The sequence below is a fragment of the Equus asinus genome, chromosome 30, assembly GCF_041296235.1.
Source record: "Equus asinus isolate D_3611 breed Donkey chromosome 30, EquAss-T2T_v2, whole genome shotgun sequence".
NCBI lineage: Eukaryota > Metazoa > Chordata > Mammalia > Perissodactyla > Equidae > Equus > Equus asinus.
This window is the reverse complement of record NC_091819.1, coordinates 25,874,572-25,896,882: the sequence shown is the minus strand read 5'-3', so window position 1 is coordinate 25,896,882 and position 22,311 is coordinate 25,874,572. Positions and strand designations below refer to the sequence as shown.

At 38.0% G+C, this 22,311-nt stretch overlaps 1 protein-coding gene across 3 annotated transcripts in view; it reads right to left on the bottom strand.

The window, feature by feature from the left end:
- Positions 1-22,311, bottom strand: part of FMN2 (formin 2) — a 345,907-nt gene that overhangs the window by 146,140 nt on the left and 177,456 nt on the right. The window lies entirely within an intron of this gene.

The window sequence follows — 22,311 nt, the reverse complement described above, 5'->3', positions numbered from 1 at the left end:
AGTACATTAGAGATGAAATAGCTGTGTTGGAATGGAGACTTCTCGGCAATTTTGAGGGGAAACACGTCTGCATTATTAAAGGGCTACTTAAAATATACTTTTGCACGTGACACATTCAAGAGCTTATGGGCGGTCTATATACATTTGTTGACTCATACTTCCTCTAATCTTGAAAACGAGCTTTTCGAGAGATATACTTTTGATAGTCCACAGACTCACACACTACAGCCCCACAGATCTTTCTTCCCCAGGTGCAAGAAACAACTGGAATATCTTGAAATATCAAGGACTGAAGGGAATTTGCAAAATAGTGGCTGTATACGCACAGTAATCTAAAGTTGTATGTCTAAGGTTTGAACGGCTCTTCAGGGACCCAAAAACCTTGAACACCTAACCATATACATATTGGCAAATACGTGAGTAAATAAAATTCAGAGCCAAAAACACATGAGATGCTATCTGGAATCATTCAACTTCCTGAATAAGTTCAGTGAAGGAAAACAAGATAGGAGTTTCACATCCTTATTCAGGGAGTTTACTATTTGTCCCTTTAACAAATATTTTGCCCAGTTAAATTTTAGTTGTTGCGATCATGGACAACAAGGAAGGCAGGCTGACGAACCTCTCAAACTAAAATGTCAAAATCATCAAATGTTATTACTGTTCAGCATGATTTCAAGTCACAACCCGACTTTAGTAATAACCAAGGCTCTTAGCAGGTACTTACAACAATAATCAACATCTTCTACCACTGAAAAATCTCTACTTTATATGACCACAGGCAGGCCAAACCTGAAAGTCTTCCATATAAATCATAATATTCCTGGTCATAAGTATGTTCCTGTAACATCAGCAGAATAAAGAGATCTAAAGAGAGTATAGTGAACATTTATGGCATCAGGTTGGAAAAATCTATCGTGGTTGCTAGCCAGCTGCTCCATTTCTCTAGCGCTTGCCTGCCATCACAGAAAATTACTGGGAAATGCTAGGTATATGAGTGTCAGAAGAGACTGTCCTTCCAGGAGAGCTGAAGTTATTAGAAAGCGAATGTGCAAGAAGTACTTTCCGTACTCTACCCAGCTAAAAGGTTAACGTTCTCAAAGAGAGAAACACGAGGCAGATCAAAGAATAGAATTTATATAAAAAGAATGGGTGGCAGAGACAGGCTGGGTGCCTATGAACAATTCGACACCACACACAAGGATGTGCAGGTCATGTTCTTCTCAGGGAGACTTCCTGAGGGACCAGAAGGAGCTGCAACGAAAAGAGAAGCAAGCAGGTGCTTCCATCATCACACAAGCTTCACATTCAGAACTAAGACACAGGAGAAAACAGCAGCAGGGACCAAAGCTACTGCTGAGCCAGCACCAAAGTCATTCCGAAAACATTTTTTATTTATTAAGAATTTATTATCCATCTACTTTTATAAAAAATTTGAGGACAGCAACAATAGCAAATGTTTTTTTCTTCTCCCTTCCTCTCTTTGCAAGTAGTAGAAACCCCGGATATCTCTTAGTTTCAGATCAGTACAGGCTGAAGAAGGTCTTTGATTTATAACAGGTCAGTAGTTGGACCAGAATTTCTCAGGGAAGTGTGAAATCTGGCATAGAACAACAACAACAATCCTCCCTCCAGTCTTTCCATTTGTTAACCTTAAAATAAAATAGCCAGTTATTTTAGCAGCAAATGGGTTTATTCAGGAATAGCACAGGAACTGCAGTTTGGGACAAGCAAGCTAGAGCAAACACCATAGTAAAGTCCAACAAGCAAAGGAGAGGAATGTTACTTTACAGGGAAAAAGGAGGAAGTTGGGAGGGGTTGTTTTGGACGAAAGCCCATGGGAGGAGCGAGAGAGTTGAGGGTGACGATGGTTTCTTATTGGTTGAGTTGCTGGCAAGGAAGGAAATCTCCCTCCCCTGCTGGAGTAGTAAAGCAGTATGGACTTACTGTTCCTGTTGAGATCTGCAATCTACGATTCTTCCTGTTGGCATCTGTAATTAACCATGAGGGGCAGTGCATGAGGGCTCCCCCTTCCGGCCTCCAATTCCATTTTAAATGAGATTTCTTTTTACTAATTTTCACACATTCAAGCAATACTTGTGCTCCTAGCTACGGATGGATACCACATCTCCCCTCGCCAAAACACCACAGCCTTCATGATTTACCCCCCTTTTCAGGAGATGGGACTTAAAGTGCCTTATATTTTGTGTCAAACTATTATTTCACTGAATATTAGCACTTGAATTCTTACATGATAATTAAAATTGTATGCATATTTTAGCTGCCCAACAAAACTACAGTCTCCCTGAAGAAGGGGTAACATGCACCCAGCATATTTCCTAGAAGCATCCTATGTACAAAAACATAAGTTGGAAAAGAAAATATGTGAGCATAAAGCATTTTTCAAGGTATTAATATACACTATTACTTTTATATACATTATTTTTAAAATTTAATTAAATATTCAATACTATACTTTAATATACAAATTAATAGACATGGAATTTTCCAGAAACGGGGCATATCTAAGAAAAGTCACAGTTCAACTTTACCAAGTGTTTGCCATTTTGGAAAATCCTATTAGCGGTGATAAAGCCATTTTTAGCTGCTGTATTCAAAGTGATTATAAATAAAAGGACAAATATCTGTCTACTTAATTATGTCTTCTGGTTCAATCATTTCCAAGCATTCACATAATTAAACAGGTCATAATATACTTTGTTATTTTTATTTTGTATTATAGTGCAGACATAAGATGATGTAAATTATATATGTAGATAGATTGTATTATTCATCAATTTCTTTCCAGGATGGTAAAGAAAATGATATAAAGATTTGCCAAAATAGGGAAGCCCTGGATGGACAGGATTGAGAATTAATGGCGTGATCTGATGGGCACCCATCCAGGATGACTCATCCTTCTGTAGGCAGATCACTTAGTAAACAGACTCAAAAAGGAAAGGGTAAGTGGTAACACTGGTAACTTAAACAGCAGATGTTGCAATGCAAGGGATTAATTTCTGTAGTGGGTCTACTAATTTAAAACAAGATGAGTGGGTGGGTGGGGAAAAGGAGGTCAGGCGCCGGAAGAAGTGTCATGTACTTCTGAATATAACCTCTCCTTGTCTCCTTCACTGACACAGAAGGAAGAGAGTAATCTTGATGCGCAAAGAGGTAAGGGCTGGAGACCCCTGTGTGAGGCGTCAGTCCGAGCTGCTCCACACATGCACTTTACCTGGGGCAGCAGATTCTGTAATACACCATCAGAGACTCGGCTCTCTCCCAATGATGAGAAAGCAAGAGTCTATTTCACGCGCATAGTAAAAACTGATCCTCAAATGAACTTTGTGGAACATCTGATCACGGTTACTCGTTCTTCCTTGAAATATATGCCATCATTAAAATAATAATCAAAACCTCGATATTTTTAAAGATATTCTATTTAAGAGAATTCGTGAAGGCTAATGTTCTAACTATTGTAAAAAAATTTCTTGCATTCATTTGGTAAACACTTTTTTTTGTATTAGCAAGGCGATACAATACTGAAAAAAAAAAACAGATGTAGAACTTTCAGGATATTGGAGAAGACAAGATAATCAAGTGAATATGTGTGGGATACCTAGGCTCCATGCTCTAAAGGTGAAGTGAGTGTTGCTGTAGGAGTCTGTAACAGGAGGATTTGTGATGGGGAAGAATTCCTGGGGAGGGAGTGAATGAGAACTGAAGGTTCAGTGACGTTTACTAGGAGATGGTCAGCAGAAATCTCCCATCTGAAAGAACAGCTTTAGTCATGCTGTTCTGGTGGTGGGACCAGGTTTCAGAAACAGAGGGGCCAGGTGGCTGGCGGGCAAACAGCTGGGAGCTTGCTGCAAGAAGGTGAAGCAGAGACCACAGTTCTGCACAGTCAGACCACATAAAACTAAAAACTATATGTGAAAGAGAAGGACTCGAGACCCTCCCAGCAAACAGTAAAGAACCGTAAACTCAGCAAGCCGATAGCGAACACGAAAACGTTAATGTCTCCAGTAAGTCAACCTTTTAGATATCACCATTAAAGTTTGGATATCAAATTAAAATCTCATATTAAAAGAAGGTGGAAAATGGATGAGAACAATCCCATGTGATTTATTTCCAGTGCGGCAACGTTAATTATTTTAACTTTTACGTTCCAAAGAATTCACTGGAGATAGTTGGTGTCCCTAAAAGCAGCATAGCGGTCAATAATTTTACGTTTTGGCAGGCAACATAACATCCTAGATGACCAAGAAAGAAATAGAATTTCTGGTTTTTATTAAGTCTCCAGTCAACCTGTAAGTGATTCAAGATCTAAAGCTTTCCTTTTTTAATTCTGAAGTCACCTTCAGCACGTTTCTAGTTGAAAATCAGCATACTTGCCGGGAGTCCATGAACCAACCCCATAAAACAATGAAATATGAGAGTACGCTTTTAAAACAGCTACGTGGAGAAAGCCAATACTCCTCTCACATTTTTTTGAAGAAACTAATGATTAAATGTTGCTTAAAACATGAATCAATTAAATACCTCTAGGAAGTTATGGGAATGCAGATGGTTAATCCAATTCATTCTCATTAATGTAATACAGTACACACTCTTGAGGATGCTATATCATGTGACATGTGCTCTAGCCTTCTTCGAGATTAAAGTTTGCGGTATGTCAACTACCACCCTAAGTAAAGATTACTAAAACTATAAAGCATGCCTGTGAAATCCAATCCCGAGAAGTGTAAATTTAAACCTCTAATTCTTTCTACCCTACCTGCTTTTTCCCCTCCTTCTAATTGGATTAGAGCTGTTTAATTACAAAGGGGTGTGGAATTTTTTTCCTGTCCTATCTTTTTTATATTTTTTATTCAACTGAACTTCTAACAGGATTCATTTCAGGATTTGGTTTTAATATTTATGATTTTTTTTTTTTGCTTCTGAATAAGAGATAAAGGAAAATTTGAACCATTATCTAAAAAAACCAATTCAACTGATAGTAATACATGGAAATTTCTGCAGATACATTTTTGACTTGCTGTTAATCATTCAATACGTTAAAGAAAGAATAAGTAATCTACCTCAAATACCCCTCCATCTCCCATCCCATAGTCCATCACTTCCCACTCACCCACAAACTCACTGTGCCAAATAAGGAGAAGGCACTAAAAACTGGAGGCAACAGATAGATTTAACCAAGTGTAAATACTATATGCTGCTTACGAAGAGACTTTACTCTCTGAACTCGATAGTCAATAACCCTCAATAAACTATCAAGATTTTTGTTTTCACAAACTCAGTAGGGTATACTGTATTTAGTAACTCTGCGGTCTCCCTAGGTTTAATTCGTCAGTAAACAGGAACTGGGCCCTCAGGATTGTGGTTTCTGAAATTAGGGTGTGTTTAGATTTGGAGACTGCCCCAAATTCATTCACATCTAGAAGAGAAAGCTCACTGCCAAACACATGCAATCAGGGGAGAAAAAAGATTACATTCTAAATAAGGTTTGTATAACAAGTACTTCCATCTGCTTCACAGAGATCAAATAGAACCACTTAAAACAGCCCAATGACATTTACCCATCTGGCAACAAGAAAGCGTGTATTTGTGGGAAAGGATTCAGGTTAGCCATGTTTCTTGTCCTCTGCGGATAAGTACTGGAATGCTAAATAAGGTGATGCTTTGTATACTTAATAACAAAAAAATTGAGCTTACACATTAGTTTATTTTTTATGGATAAAATTTAAATGTCCCCTCAAATACCATTATTAAACTATTAAGGCAAAATTAAGATTCTATTTCAAACACTGTTTCAGACCTGAAACTACTAATTACAGTTATACCAACACAATAAAGTCCGAAGGATTTCCAAGGAGAACCCAAGCCAAGAACAAAACGTACATTTCCTCCTGGAGACACTTTCACATGAGCAAGACTCACATCCTGTGGAGTGACAAGTCACATGCGAATTACACACCAAATAAGAGCAAACCTCCTCAACTATCAACCTTCCGCACCACGCATGCCAGGTATTATTGCTTCTCAGCCCTCAGTTTACCCCAGTGAGCCCACTCTGAGATAATGGGTGGGGCTCTTAGAATTTCCTCCTTCACAGAGAGCACGATGTTAAACTTTACCCTTAGGAGGCGCTGGAGGGACGCTGCGAGAGGAAGGGGGCTCCTCTTCCTGATTCTGCTGTGCAGGTGTCTGCCCTTTCTCCCTCCTGCTGCACAGTTCATCAGTAGTGTGGGTGTGTGAGGACATCTGGGGCTCCTCTGCTCAAAACACAGCAGCACATCCAGAGTGTGGAGCCTCTTGGCAACCTTAGTCGTGACTTCTTCACTCCTGACGTGGACACTATGCACCTGCACCAGCCGTGGCTCACCTGTGCCCTGAGGTTTGGTTCTCGGGCTCTCTCAGCATGGACACCATACGCTCTGGGCTTCATGCCCCATGCAGCATCCTGACTCCTGCATGCCCACCCACCAGCTATGGCCCACCTGCCGCCCAGAAGTTTGTTCCCTGCTCACCCAGAGACTGGGGACCAGCTATGCCCCAGGCAAATCAGTGGGCTGCAGCCACACCTTCTCCAGGGAGATCTACACCCCAGCCTTAGGGAGACAGCTCCCCTTCCGAGATGATCCTTCCTTGGGTACTCTCCCTCAGCCCTATTATCTTTAGAAAGAGTTATCTTTACATCCTTGTACTCTCCTATCACAGGTTAATCATTCATTATAACAAACTTCCCTGTTCATGATTCCTGTCTCCTGATTGGACCCAGACTAGGCATCCAACACTCAGAGCTTCATGCCCCACTTTCTGCCCTGAGACCACTGGACTCCTATATCCAAACATCCATTTGTATGAATGAATAGACCACTCAAAGCTAACAAGACCAAAACAGAATTTTTATTTCCCCCTCCTTAACTAACCCACTTCTACACATCAGTTAATAGCAACACTACTGTTTCTATTACTCTGGCCAAAATCCTGGGGATCAGCTTTGATTCCTCTTTTTCACGGTCTGTATCAAAATCATCAGCAAATTCTATTGACCTAGTCTTCAAAATATTTCCAGAATCTGACCACTTCTCACCAGCTCCACTGCTTCTACTATAGTCCAAGCCATTATCATCTCTCACCTCCTAACGGTCTCTGACATTCCACCTTGCCACCCATAATCTATCCTTCAGGAGTCAAAGTGTTCCTTCCAAAACATGAATCCTCTGACCAAAACCCTGTATTACCTCCTCATTTTTCTCCCTCAATCCATCTCTGATTATCTGACCGTACAGTCAGCACTCCGTATCTTTGGGTTTGGCGTCCATGGATTCAACCAACCACAGATCGTGTACAATGGTTAAGATCCACAGTCGGTTGAATCCGTGGATGTGGAACCTGTAGAAACAGAAGGTCAAGTAAGGGACTCGAGCATCTGCAGATTTTGGTAGCCACAGGGTGTCCTGGAACCAATCCCCTCGGACACTGAGGGACGACTATATTCCCCTACATCACACCATTTCATTTGGGCCTTCCGCTGTTCCCTGAGTATGTCAGGCTTGCTCATATCTCAGGCAGGATGTTATCCCCAAGATATTCATGTGTCTTCTCTTCCTCATCTCCTGCTGTCCCTACTTAAAATATCAGCTTTTAAATAACAATATTTAAAACTGTACCTATTACCCTGTGTAATCTCCATTCTCCTCAGATTGATTTTTTCTTCTCCATAGCACAGGACAGTTTAAAACTGTCTATTCTAGAAAACCCTACATTTAAGGATGTTAAAATAATTATACTGACTTCTAACAACGATGGTTCACATCCAATTATTATAAGTATTCAAAAATAGTAAGAAAGTATTTTCATGTAACAATTCTTATGGTAAGAACTTTAAGTGCAAAAAAAACCACAAAAGGGCTATATATTCAACTATTGTGTAACAGGTAAAACAATAATGGTATTAAATTAGATCTACATAATAGATATTTTCCTTGGCATTATTATATAATAGATATATTTCTGAAAGTCTGGGTTTATTTCCACTGCACTGTAGTAACATTTTCCAAACTATAAAATGTTATTGCTCTCACTACATTAATAACTTAATTGAAGGAAGGATTCAGTTTAAAAAGTGCCCCCCTGCAGATTACCATTTAATTAGGCATATATTATCACTCTGAGTAGTTTTACCTTTAATTTTAACTTAACAGTTCCCCAACTTATTTGACTATGCAACACATTTTTCACTATAGCCAACAAAAACAATAGTGTTTCACTGAATCCAGTTTGGAAAACACAATACTGGGGAATACATGTTTCCAAAAATGAATACATTTCTTTTTTCAACAAAAAACCAGATTGTATATCTCATAGTACACTATAGAGAGTACTAAATTCACTTAAATGCTGTTTTGTTCAGAAAAGAAATGGCTGAGTACAATTATACATTTAACAGTACACTATGTTGTCCCACATACAATACAAAATTATCCTACAGACAAAAAAATCCACCTCTCAAAGGAAAACAAAATCAGCAGATGCCAACACCAAGATGACGCATATGTTCAAATTATCAGACAAGGGCTTTAAAACAGCTGTTATAGCTATGCTCCATGATGAAAAAGAAAATACATTAAAAATGAATGAAAAGATAAAGAATCTCAAAAATAATCACAAAAAAATAGAACTATTAAAAACAACCAAATGAAAATTCTAGGGTGGAAAATTACAATATTGGAAACAAAGCTTTTTTACTGGATGGGTTGAATAGCAGAATAAAGACGACAGAGGAAGAGTCAGTGAAAAAAACAATGCCAAGACATATTATAATGTTACCATGAGAAACAGTGGAGGCCAGGGGTAAATGGAATACATTTAATATGCACAAAGAAAGACACTGTCAACTCAGATTTCTATATCCAATGAAAATATCATTTACAAATGAAGGTGAAATAAAGGCATTCACCATGAAAAGATCTGCACCCAAAGAATATAAAACACACTTCCTCAGGGTGAAGGAAAATGATACTGGAGGGAAAACTGATCTTCAAGAACAAAGGAAGAGGGAGGCATGTCAGCAAGATGGTGGAATAGGAGGTTCTGGACTCTCATTCCCCCATGGACACATAGACTCAAAACAACACGTTTATCAGTTCACTTTGTGAGGAATCCAGAGATTGATGGGAGGCCCCTGCGCCCTGAGTATGAAACAAGCCACAGTGAAACTGGTGGGACCAGCTGGGACGCCTTCTCGTCATAATCTCCACCACTGGCACAGGGCCATGCAACTGGAAGAGAACCCCCAAGAACCCAGCTTCTCCTGAGGAGTGAAGATTTTAGACTACACCTAGCACTCCAGTTTTTCTAGCTACTGCCCAAGGGTCTGGCTTCTCACTCACCTGTTTCCAAGAGCTGATAGAGCCCAACATTCACTGATCCCATGGGGGCTACAGAGAACAGAGCAACAGTTTGAAAGAGAGTACAAGCACTTGTTGTGGGTTCTCCTCCTGGTTCAGTGCACACGGAGAGGGCAGAAAAGTCCAGCTCCCAGCTTCTCTCTGAGAAGCGAAGGTGGACTGCACAGATATTACCAAAGAGACTGGCTTCTAACCTCCCTGTCTCTGACAGCTGACAGGACCTCGCATTCACTAGTGCCCTGGGGGGTTCAGGGAACAAAGCAGTGGTGAATGAGTGTGCAGGCACTCACCACAGCTCCTTTCCCTGGTCCAGCACAGAGTGGGCAGGCAATAAACTCTAGCTCCCAGCTGCCCTCTGGGGAGTGAAAGAGTTGGTCACACATATAGCATCTCAACTTCTCTGGCAGCTTCTCAAGGGACCAGCTTTCTTGCCTGTCTTGGAGGGCTGATGGGACCTGGTGGACTCTAGATATCTAGGGACCTCTATGAACCTCTGTGAACAAGAAAGCGTTTTGCACTAGCATGAGGGTTTGAGAGGCACTCAGAATCTTTGAACAGGTGACTGTAAGGGTCTTCTGTACAACGCCAAGCTGTTTTGTCTAATGAACAAACACCAAATCAGAGTGGAGGAAAATGAACAAACAAGGAAATAAGTACCGAATAAAAGAAGAAGATAATTCTCCAGAAACCAACCCTAATGAAATGGAGATATGTGATTTACCTGATAGAGGATTCAAAATAACTGTCTTAAAGATGCTCATGAGGTCAGGAGAGTAATGCATGAATGAAGCAAGAATTTCAGCAATGGGACAGAAAATATTAAAAAGGACAAAACACAAACCATGGAGCTGAAGAATACCATAACTGAACCAAAAACTTCCAAAAAGGAATTCAATATCAGACTAGATCAAGCAGAAGAAAGGATCAGCAAACTTGAAAACAGGTCATTGGAAATACTCCATTAGAAGGGGCAAAAGGAAAAAAAGAATGAAAATGAGTAAAGATAACTTAAGTGACTTATTAGACCCCATAAGCAGACCAATGTAGACATTATGGGAGTCCCAGTAGTTAGAAGAGAGTGAGAAAGGGGCAAAAGCTTTTTTAAAGAAACAACGGCTGAAAACTTTCCAAATCTTAGAAAGGATATGGATTTCCAGATTCATGAAGCTGAAAGGATCCCACACAAGATCTATACAAAGAAGCTTACCCTAAGACACATTATACTCAAAGTGTCAAAAGTCAAAGACAGAGAGAATTTGGAAAGCAGTGACAGAAAAGTCTCTTGTCATGAACGAGGGAATCTCCATGAGGCAATCAATCAGCAGATTTCTGAGCAGGTACCTTGTAGGCCAGGAGGGCGTGAGATGATACATTCAAAGTGCCGAAAGAAAAAGCTTGCCAGTCAAGAATGCTATACTCAACAAAACTGTCCTCCAAAGTAAAGGAGAGATAAAACTTTCCTAGACAAACAAAAGCTAAGGGAGTTTACCACCACTAGAAATGTCTTACAAAAAATGCTACAGGGAGTTCTTCAACTTCAAATGAAAAGACACTACACAACAACATAGTACATAAGAATGTATAAAATTCATTGATAAAGGTAAATATATACACAATACAGAATACTGTATTACTCTATTGGTGGTGGGAAAATTACTTATTTTTATTTATTTTATTTTTACTTTTTGGTGGAGGGAGATTTGCCCTGAGCTAACGTCTGTGCCGATCTTCCTCTGTTTTGCATGTGTGTCAGCACCACAGCATGGCCGCTAACAAGTGGTGTAGGTCTGCACCGGGGAACTGAACCCGGGCCGCTGAAGCGGGGCACGCTGAACTTAACCAATAGGCCATGGGGCCAGCCTAAAATCACTTCTAATTTTAGTATAAAAGTTAAAATATGAAAGTATTAAAAATAACTATAAGTAAAAATAATAATCAATGGATACACAATAGAAATATCTGTAAATTGTGGTATCAATAGCATATATCCTGGAAGGCAGGGAAGTAAAAGTGTAGAGTTTTTGTGTGCAAGTGAAATTGTTATTAGCATAAAATAGACTGTAATAACTATAAGATATTTTATGTAAACCCATAGTAAACACAAAGAAATACCTAAAATAGTTAGACAAAAGAAAAAGAGAAAGGAATTATAACACATGAATACAAAACAAAAAACAAACAATGAAACACCAAGGAAGACAGAAAGAGGGAAAAATACAGACAAAAGAACTACAAGACAAACAGAAAAGAGTTAACAAAATGATAATAAATACTTCCTCACCTATAATCAGTTTAAATGTAAGTGGATTAAACTCATCAATCAAAAGGCGTAGAGTGGATAAATGGCTTAAAAAACAATATCCAACTATATGCTGTGTACAAGACACTCACCTTTAGATCTAAGGACACACGTGGGCTGGAAGTAAATGGATGTAAAAAGACATTTCATGCAAATAGGAACCAAAAGAGAGCAGAGGTGGTTATAGTTATATCAGATAAAACAGACTATAAGTCAAAGACTATCATAAGAGACAAAAAAGGTCATTATACAATGATAAAAGGGTCAATTAGGAAGATATAACATTATAAATATATATAAACCCAACACCAGAGCACCTAAATATATAAAGCAAACACTGACAGATCTGAAGGGAGAAATAGACAGCAATAAAATAACAGTATGAGACTTCCACATCCCACTTTCAATAATGAATAGATCAAGTAGACAAAAAATAAACAAAGAAATACTAGAATACATGATTAACATCATGGACCAAATGGACCAAACAGACATAAACAGAATTTTCAACCCAAAAACAACAGAATATATCCATTCATCTCAAGTACACACAGAACATTTTCCAGGATAGGTTACATGTTAGAGCTGACAAAACAAGTGCTAACAAATTTATGAAGACTGAAATCATAGCAAGTATCTTTTCTGATTACAACAGAATGAAACTAGAAATCAATAGCAGAAGGAAAACTGGAAAATTCAGAAATAGGTGGAAATTAAGACACTTCTGAACAACCAATGGGTCAGAGAAGAAATCAAAAGGGAAATTAGAAAATAGCTTGAAAAAATGAAACTGAAAACACAACAGATCAAAACTTATGGGATGCAGCAAAAGAAGAACTAAGAGGGAAATTTATAGCAATAAACACTTACATTCAAAAAGAAGAAATAACCTAACTCTATGCCTCAAAGAACCAGAAAAAGAACAAACTAAACCCAAAGTTAGCAGAAGGAAAGAAATGATAAATATTAGAGCAAAATAAATGAAATAGAGAATAGAAAAACAATACCAAAAAAAAAAAAAAAAAGAAAATCAATGAAACTAAGAGTTGGGTTTTTTTAAACATAAATAAAACTGACAAACCTTTAGCTAGAATAGCAATGTAAAAAACAGAGAAGACTCAAATATATAATCAGAAATGAAGAGGAGACATTATAACTGATGCCACCAAAATAAACAGGACCCTAAAAGACAACTAGGAAAAATTATAAGACAACAAAGTGGAAAATCTAGAAGAAAGGGATAAATTCCTAGGAACATACAACCTACTAACACTGAATCAAAAAAATAAAATAAAAAGTAAGTCTGAACAGACCCATAACAACTAAGGAGAATGAATTAGTAATCAAAAATCTTCCAACAAATAAAAGCCCAGGACCAGATGGCTTCACTGGCAAATTCTACCAAACATTTAAAGCAGAATTAATGCCAATTCTTCTCAAATTGTTCCAAAAACCTGAAGAGAAGGAATACTTCCAAACACATTTTATGAGGCCAGTATTACCCAATACCAAAGCCAGCAAAAGACACCACAAGAAAAGAAAACTACAGGCCAATACCCCTGATGAACATTAGATGCAAAAGTCCTCAACAAAATACTAGCAAACTGAATTCAACACTTTGCTAGTATTAAACAGTAAAACGATTAAAACAATCATGCACCATGACCAGGTAGGATTCATCCCTGGCATGAAGGATGTTTCAACATACGAAAATCAATTAATGTGACACGTCACACTAACAAAATAAAGGATAACATCATGTGACCACCATAATAGAAGCAGAAAAAGCATTTAAAACCCAACACCCTTTCATATAAAAACACCCAATAAACTAGGAACAGAGGGAAATTACCTCAACATAATAAAGGCCATACACGACCAGCCCACAGCTAATATCACACTCAACAGTGAAAACCTGAAAGCTTTTACACTAAGATCAGGAACAACGCAATGACGCCCACTCTCACCACTTCTATTCAATATAGCCCTGGAAGTCCTAGCCAGAGCAATTAGAGAAATGAAAAGGAAAAGGAAATGAAGGAAGGAAGGAAGGAAAAAAAGTCACCCAAATCAGAAAGGAAGTAAAATTGTCTGTTTTAAAATGGTGTGATCTTATATACAGAAAACCTGACAGATTCCGCCAAAAATATGCTAGAACTAATAAATCAATTCAGTGAAGTTGCAGGACACAAAATCAACATGCAAAAAAATCAGTTGTGTTTATATATGCTAATAATGAATTATCTGAAAAGGAAATTAGGAAAACAATCCCTTTTACAATAACATCAAAAAGAATAAAATACATACACGTAAACTTAGTTAAGGAAGTGAAAGACTTGTATACTAAAAACTACAAAATACTGATTAAAGAAATTAATGATAACAGAAACAAAAAGAAGGACATTCTGTGTCCATGGATTAGAAGACTTAATATTGTTGAGATGTTGATACTACCCAAAGCAATCTACAGAGTCAATACAAAATCTCTGGCTTAGAAAGGACAAATCTAAAATTCATACGGAACAACAAAGGACCCTAAATAGCCAAAACAATCTTGAAAAGGAAGAACAAATCTGGAGGCATCACACTTCCTGATTTCAAAATATTTTACAAAGGTACAGTAATTAAAACAGTATGGTACCGGCATAAAGACAGATATATAGACAAACGGAACAGAATAGGGAGCCCAGAAATAAACCCACACATATTCAACTGGCCTTCAACAAGGGTGCCAAGAACATGCAACAGGGAAAGATAGCGTCTTCAACAAATGGTGGAAAACAGGATATGCACATGCAAAAGAATGAAATTGGACTCTTATCTTACATCATACACAAAAGACAATTCAAAATGAACTACAGACTTAAATACAACACCTGAAACTATAAAACTCCTAGAAGAAAACACAGGGAAAAGCTTCATGAACTTCTTCTTGGCAGTGATTTCAAGGATATGACACGAAAAGCACAGACAACAAAAGCAAAAGCAGACAAGCAGGACTACAATATACGCAAACCCCTTATCTGATATGGGGTTAATTTTCAAAATATGGAAGGAACTCTGACAACTCAACAGCAAAAAACTAATAACCCAATTAAAAAATGGGCTAAAGACTTGAATAAACATTTCTCCAAAGAAGATATAGACATGGCCAACAGGTATATGAAAAGATGCACAACATCACTAGTCATCAAAAAATGCAAATAAAAACCACAACGAAATACTACTCCACACCTGTTAGAATAGCTATTATCAAAAAAACAAAGACAAAAAGTGTTGGCGAGGATGCGGAGAAACTGGAATCCTTGTATACTGTTGGTTGGAATGCAAAATGGTGCAGCCACTATGGAAAACAGTATAGAAGTTCCTCAAAACATTAAAAATAGAACTACCATATAATCCAAGAATCTCACTTCTGGGTATTTATCCAAAAGAATTGAAATTAGGTTCTCGAAAGAGAAGTTGCATTCCCATGTTCATTGCAGCACTAATCACAATGGCCAAGATATGAGAATGACCTAAAAGTCCATTAATGGAAGAAGGGGTAAAGAAAATATGGTATATACATACAATGCCAAATTATTCAGCCTTAAGAAGAAAGCAAATCCTGCAATATGAGACAACACGGACGAACCTTGAGGATATTATGCTAAGTTAAATAAGACTGCAGAGAACAAACACTACATGCCTCCACTTACATGAATTATCTGAAATAGTCAAAATCATAAAAGAAAAATAATAGGATGGTGGTTACCAGGGGCTGGGTGGCTGGGAAATAGGGAGTTGCTAATCAACATGTATAAAATTTCATTTTTATAAGATGAAAAAATTCTAGAGGTCTGCTGTACAAGACTGTGTCTATAGATAACAATACTATATTGTACACCTAAAAATCTGTTAAGAGGTTAGATCTCATGCTAAATGTTCTTACCATAATAGAAAAAGGAACAAAGGAAGACTTTCAGAAATGGGGAAAATGTGGATAAAGATAAAAGATTATATTTAAGTTCCTTAAATATATTACTATTTCAAACAAAAATTACACTGATGTCTCACGGAGTTCTAAGTGTACATAGATGAAGCTCATATGACAACTAAAACATTAAATATACAGGAAAGACAGTAAAATGCCCTATACGGCGTCATCAAGGTTTCTACATTTTATAATATTAACTCCATGTAAGTAGAATGTGAAAGTTTAGAAATGTATATTGTAATTCCTAGAGCAACAAGTAAAAATATGTAACACATAGAGGCATAGCTAAAAAACAACAGAAATAAAATGAGAAACAAGAGAAAAAAAATGCATTTAATTTTAAACAGGGCAGAAAGGGGAAACCAGAGGAACAAAACAGCTGAGGGACAAACAAAAATTATAGACCTAAATCCAACCATAACAATAATTACATTAAATGTTAACAATCTAAATGCTCCAAGAAGGAAGAGATCATCACAGTGGATAAAAAAGCAAGACCCAAATATACACTGCCTACAAGAGATGAGTTCTAACATAAAGATGCAGGTAGGCTGCAATTACATGAATAGAATAAGAAAAGCCATTAAGTAGTAAGCATCAGAAAGTAGAATGGCTGTTTAAGTATCAGTTAAAATAAACCTCAAGACAAAGAGTATTACCAGCGTCAAGACAAATATTTCTTAATGATAAAAGCAACATTCAACAGAAAAGACAATTCTAAATGCGCATGGACCTAATAAGAAAGGCTCAAAATACACGAAGCAGAAATGGACAGAATTAAAGGGAAAAATGGAAAACTCCACAACTGTTTTAAAATACCCTAAAATCTCTAGTGAAATCTAGCCACTGCCTGCTTCCACATCCTCTCCTCCTGCCCATTCTCTCCAGAGCTCACTTGACTCCCAAAGCACTTTCTTCTCCCTCGATTGGCTAACTCCTCTCTCATGCCTCCGAACCTTGGCACACACCATTCTCTCTCCTTAGAACATTTTCATTTTCTTTTTGGGTAACTACTTTCACTCCAAATGTCCCTTCCTCAGAGATGCTTTCCCTGTTGATTATATCTCTCTCTGAGTGTGTGTGTACATAAAAGAGAGAGAGACATCACTTACTACGTAAACTGTAGGATATCAATGCACAGAGGCTACCACTACCTAGCACTGATCTTAGCACAACGTTTGACATTCGTTAGCATTCTATAAATATTTTGAATGAAGTAGGTCATGAATGAAAGGAGGTAAGTCATTTATTTTTCTTTCTTTTTAGCATGAAGGACACCTGAACATGCTCTGAAAAAGGAGAGGTGGGAAAGAAACGGGTACAGAGTGAGAAGAGGTCACTGGCTGGAACAGAAGAAGAGGGTACAAAGGTATTCATAGAATTTCTTAGAGAGAAAGCAGCAGTGACAGATGAAGAAAAATCGGTGAATACGAACCAGATGGCTTACTCTTCATATATCTGTGAATCAGGAAGCTGGGAGTGTGCAAGGGAAAGCAGCTGGAGTCACAAACAGCTGAATGTTTCACCGTGCTGAGCTTCTGTTTCAAAGAGCTCATTCATTCCTTCATTCATTCATTCCACACCATTCAGTAGCATAGAGAAGATATAAAACTTCTACTCCAGTTAGCCTGGGTTGCTGGGCTGCCTTACCTGATACACTGTGAATGAAAACTGGTAGCTAGAATCCCAGGCCCCTTGGGAATAGTAAACATATTCATTCCATGTAGTTGAACTGCAACTTCTTGAATGCCCTTGTGTGATTTGGGTGAGAGAGGACGGATAGGGTACGTAAAGGCATGTTCACGTCGTGCTGAAATGAAACTGTGGCCTATTTTAATCGAGCCATGGTACAGTTGTAAAGTCTGGGGCGAGTCTGTAGGAAGTGGGAAGGACTCCTGCCAAGGTACACCACAGATGTGCACTCATACAGCACGCTGCCTTATTTTTATCAGTCATGTGTAAACACACAGGCCATTAGCAACTGAAAAACATGGAAAAATTTGTTCTGCATTGTGCACTAAAAAATAAACTACAAGTGGTTCCACATCTTGGGTTCATCTTAGGTTCACTGAAGTATGTATCATCTAGTATCAACTGAGAAGAGAAAGCTCAAGCATCTTGTCAGTCCAGTGGACATTCAAAGGTTCAAGGTAATCTGGGAAAAAGAGAGTTTCTCTAGCAACTCCAACAGCTCCTGAGGCAAGAATCTCTGAAATCACATCAACAAGAAGGAAACTAACACGTTCAGTTTGCCCCCAAAACAGAATGTCACTATCTGAATCGAAACTATTATTTGAAACATCACACATAATCTGATGAATCATTTCTTGGATAGTAATGGTTAACTTTACTCATAGTTATCACTTCTGAATCTCTAAAGCAATATTTCTGAAATTATTTTATTTTTAAGAAAGCTACATCACTTTTTACACTATTTCAAAAAAGCACAGCATTTCAAATAGAGTAATATTCACAATTTTCACCTCCCTCAATTATAAAACCATACCAAGGGCAAAAACAGAACTATTCTCAGGTCATTCTTTAATTAATTAGTAATAATTATGAATATTATATACAAATCACTATGCTAAACATGGAAGATAAAAATCCTACTAATAAGAAATTTATAGATAAGTTGAAAGATAAGAGATATGCACATATAATGACAATATGAAGCAAAAAGAAGTAAGTGCCCAAGGAAAGGAAGCAAGCAAGCACTACAAGATTTCAAAGAAGTCCTCACTATAAAGGACATTATTGGAACAACTGGCAAAACTTGACTGAGCTCTGAGGATTAGACGATAGTAATAGATCAGTGTTAATTTTATGATGCCAATGTTTGTATTATGGTTAAGTGTGTGCTTGTTTGTAAATTACCCTCAATCCTAATCCAGTCTTAGAGACAATCATTTGCAGTTTGACAATCACAGTTATTTGAGATTCTATGTCCACATTTATTTTTATTTTTAAAAAAACCATAATGGTATTAAATGGTCTAGAAAACTCTTTTTACATTCGATGGTGACAAAAAGTTCATGCTGTTGTTATGAATTATCAGAAACCCTATTTAGATATGAGGAAAGTGAAACCGAAGAACAAAATAACTTATCGAAAGCATGTGTCTGTTAAACTGTGGTGCTGGAAGCTGAACAAAGCTCTTCTGGCTTTTTTATCCCACGCTCTTCCCACCACATAGCGCTGTCTCAGCTCCTCCTGAAGGGCTCTGCTCAGCTGTCACTGTGAGTCAGGAAATTCTGTGCTGAAGAGCACAGTCCATAGAGGAGGTGACGGGGTGTCAACCCAGCTCTGAGCTGTGAGAACATGTCTCAGTTTCCTCTTTTCACGAAAGGATTAGACAACAATAGCACTCCTCACAAGTCCGAGGGGAAGCACGGAGAGGATGAAAATGAACTCATACCTACAAAGCACTGAGAACGTGCATGGGTGCACAAGAAACATTAAATTATTATCATCTCTACAAATTCAGATACCCTGATCTATAAACCATCACAGCTCTTTTAGGAATTTAAAACAAAGGGAATGAAGAAATTTGAACAAGTGCATTTTTTACTAATAGGAAATATGTATTTCAATTCTCTCTTAATTTAGGGGGAGTTCCTTGCTTTGTAAGAGGACTATTCATCAACTCGCAGCAGAAGACTTCATCTCCCACTGTTACGTTTATCACCCAAAAAAATCACAGATTTTGCCTCAACATTTATCCTTAGAAAACCCAAGAGCCTTATGTGCAAACAGGTCCCTAGGAGCCTGTCCTTAACGATCTAGAATTCTTAAAATAGGTAAACATTTTAAATTCTCCTTCACGCTTTTCAAAGTGTCAATTGTTATGCTTATCATCACTTTTGATACATAGCAGGTTACAATAAATGATGCCTGGGCTACCAGACCCCACTGGAACGAACTACTAATTATTTTGCACATGAAATCTTAAGTTATTACCAAGAAGCGTGGGAATTAATAAAAGAAACCTTAACTAAATTGGAGTTGTCGGGAAGGCCTGTAGGGGGAGCTCTCAGGGCCTGTCACACATCATCAGTTACACCAAACAGAAAGAGATGGACATTTGGATCTTGGACAGGAAGTAAAACTACTTTACTACTAAAGGAAGACTTCTCTCCCCACCTGGCAACAGCCCAGCCAACGAGAAATGCCACAGCTCAGCCAACGAGAAGCCATTGGCGCTCTGAACTCTTACTTTCCCCCACTGAGTTTCATTTAGAGCAGCCTCTCTCTATTCCCCTTTTCTCTATAAAGGCAGCTCCCCTCCTTTCTTTTCCAGATTAGCCCATGGTGTACCCATAGCATGCACATCCACACATCCCAAATTGCAATTCTTTGGGCTATTTCCAAATAAACTCATTTTGAGATAAAATAAGAGGCAAATTTGCTATTTAAGTTGATAGAAGTAAAAATAGCACAAATAAGTGTTCAATATAGATCCTTATCCACAATGGGTATCAATCATTCCGAATAGGCAAAAAGTATCTGAAAACTATAGATTCATTAATTCATGTAAACATTCACTTAACATCTACTGAATACTTCCTATGTGCCCAATACTACCAAATTCTAAGTGCTGGGGATATTGCCATGGATAAAACAAACATTTCTGCCTTCTTTGGACTTGTACTTTAATGGATATGAATCAGGAATTAGCATGAGTTCTACTTGTATAAAAGGTACATAATTATCTATCATTCATAATGGATTCTTTAAGTTCCTCTACTGAAGATGGCTATCAAGAAATCTAGCCTATTATTACCTGAAATAATATTACTGTGAACCACCTCCACCAAAAAATTGTTCTCCTGACACAATGAAAGCCTGACCCATCAAAGTTTAACAACATCAAGAATATAAAGAAAACCACAAATTTAACTAGTGCCAGCTAGTACTTGGTTCCACTTTCATGGAGTATGACAATAAGAAATTCTGGGTAGCAATCTAGTCTGTCCAGAGTCAGAAACTTATACTCTATGAAATTAATTTACTTTGAAAGGCTAAAAACTTCCAAATAAAATATTCTAAATCACTGTAAAATAAACTTCCATCATAAATATGGCCGTCCCCGATGTTGTATATTTTTTCTGTATATGTTTCTGCATATGGATATACTAGGTGAAAATAAGCCATTCATGTGTCTTCATGTAATATACATACACACAAATGGACACACACATACATATATTATGTATATCCATAAACACATGTATAATGTATACACAAGATAAACAGTTCCACATACACCGACATCTCACATCATTACGATCTGTTGAAGAAATTACTTTCCCTGGTATTTCCTCATTTCTCCCATATGGCTCTTCTGCTTGGGAAAGGGCTGGGAAGAAAGAGTCAAGAGAAATGAAACCTCTACCTTTAAATGGTTATGTTTTAAATATCTATTTCACTGGGACACTAATATACTAAATACATAATTTATTTTCTCCAGTTTTCCATCTTGTACAGAGAACCACATAATAAACATTCAAACCTTCCCTCTCAGTGCTCATTAGCGACTTGGTGGAATTGAGTGCCTGTGCTCACAATGCCGACTGGGTACCGACTCTACACCTGATGGATAGATTCCTGCGAGGCATCATGAGAAATATTCTCTCTTACAAAGGTCTCAGTCTCACAGGGCACACCACATACACACAGGTTTAAAAAGTACCAAATTACAGAGTGGACAAGCAGGTCAAACACACCGTCCTCGAGGGGGTGCTCAGGGAAGAGACAGTCTGCATCCACCACATACGTCTCCCAGAGCCAGAAATTCTTTGATGTGGCACAGAAAAGTCAAAGACTAACTAAGGCCACACCTCAAAGAGCACAGATGTTTAAATATCAGGCAGATCAGAAGCAAGTGCAGAAACAAAATGAAAAAAGAACCCAAACATATTAGAGAAAAAACAGGGCCACAGTGAGGTTTTCTCCAAGATATCATGAAAAGCACTGAAAAGAGAATTGCTTTCTTACTGTGTGGGTCAACGCTATTTAATACCATGCCCCGGGTGAAACCATTTCACACAGCACTGCACACTGCACTTCCCAAGGGCACGGACTACACCACGCTGTGGTCACTCTCCTCTAGCACCTTACTCCCTTTTCCTGCCAACTTCTTAAGGAAAAGTGCTCCTAGATGAAGGCCTGAATGGCCTGCCACTTAGTGAAGTCAACTATGGCAGTTTAGAGAAATGGAGCCAGAAGGAATTAAAACCCAGTGACACCACATTACCTGTGTGACCTTGAGTGAGTCATTTAACCTCTCCATATCTAAGTTTCCTGACAGGCAGAATGGAGATAATAATAGCTTCCACGTGAGGATTAAATGAGTTGGGGTATAGAACAACGCTCCGCTCACATTAACCTCCACATAAGTACTGACTGTATTTCAAAAGAAGGAACATGGATGACCTCACATGCAACATGTTTTGAATCACAATCTTTAAAACTATGAGACCACACATTTGTCCTATGTGTTCCTAGAAAGTATTGTAACAAATCTATACTTACGTAAATTCAGCACTTCCAGATCAAATCTCCTCAGAGGACATTAAAGCAACAGGCATAGCTGTGTTGTACATTGACAAGTATTGTGT